The sequence below is a fragment of the Egretta garzetta genome, unplaced genomic scaffold (assembly GCF_000687185.1).
Source record: "Egretta garzetta isolate BGI_Z169 unplaced genomic scaffold, ASM68718v1 scaffold168, whole genome shotgun sequence".
NCBI classification, from domain to species: domain Eukaryota; kingdom Metazoa; phylum Chordata; class Aves; order Pelecaniformes; family Ardeidae; genus Egretta; species Egretta garzetta.
The window spans coordinates 1,518,499-1,518,856 of record NW_009260675.1 but is presented as its reverse complement, the minus strand read 5'-3'; positions in this window follow the sequence as shown (position 1 = coordinate 1,518,856).

Genomic DNA, 358 nt, shown 5'->3' with positions numbered 1-358 from the left:
GGTGGTAGTTTTATTTTGGGGAGGTGAGAGGAGGGAGAAAGCCGGGAGGAGAGATCCGAGGGGAGAGGGGGGCTGATCTGCAGCGTTAGCTCTTGTCATGGGGCGGAACAAAAGGTCTCCAGCTTCTCTTATTAAGCAAGGACTCTGCTTTTCTCTGTAAATTGCTGGCCGGGAAGGCGGGGGGCAGGGAAGTGGGGTGTGCGGTGCACAAAGGGGGGCCGTCCCCGGCCGTGGGGCTGAGGTGGAAGGGTTTGGGGGTACAGAAGAAAGTGCTGGGTGGACAGAGAGGGGAGAGATTACAGCACAACATTTAGGAATGTACAGTATTCATTATGGCTGTAGTAGGGGAGAGAGGCAG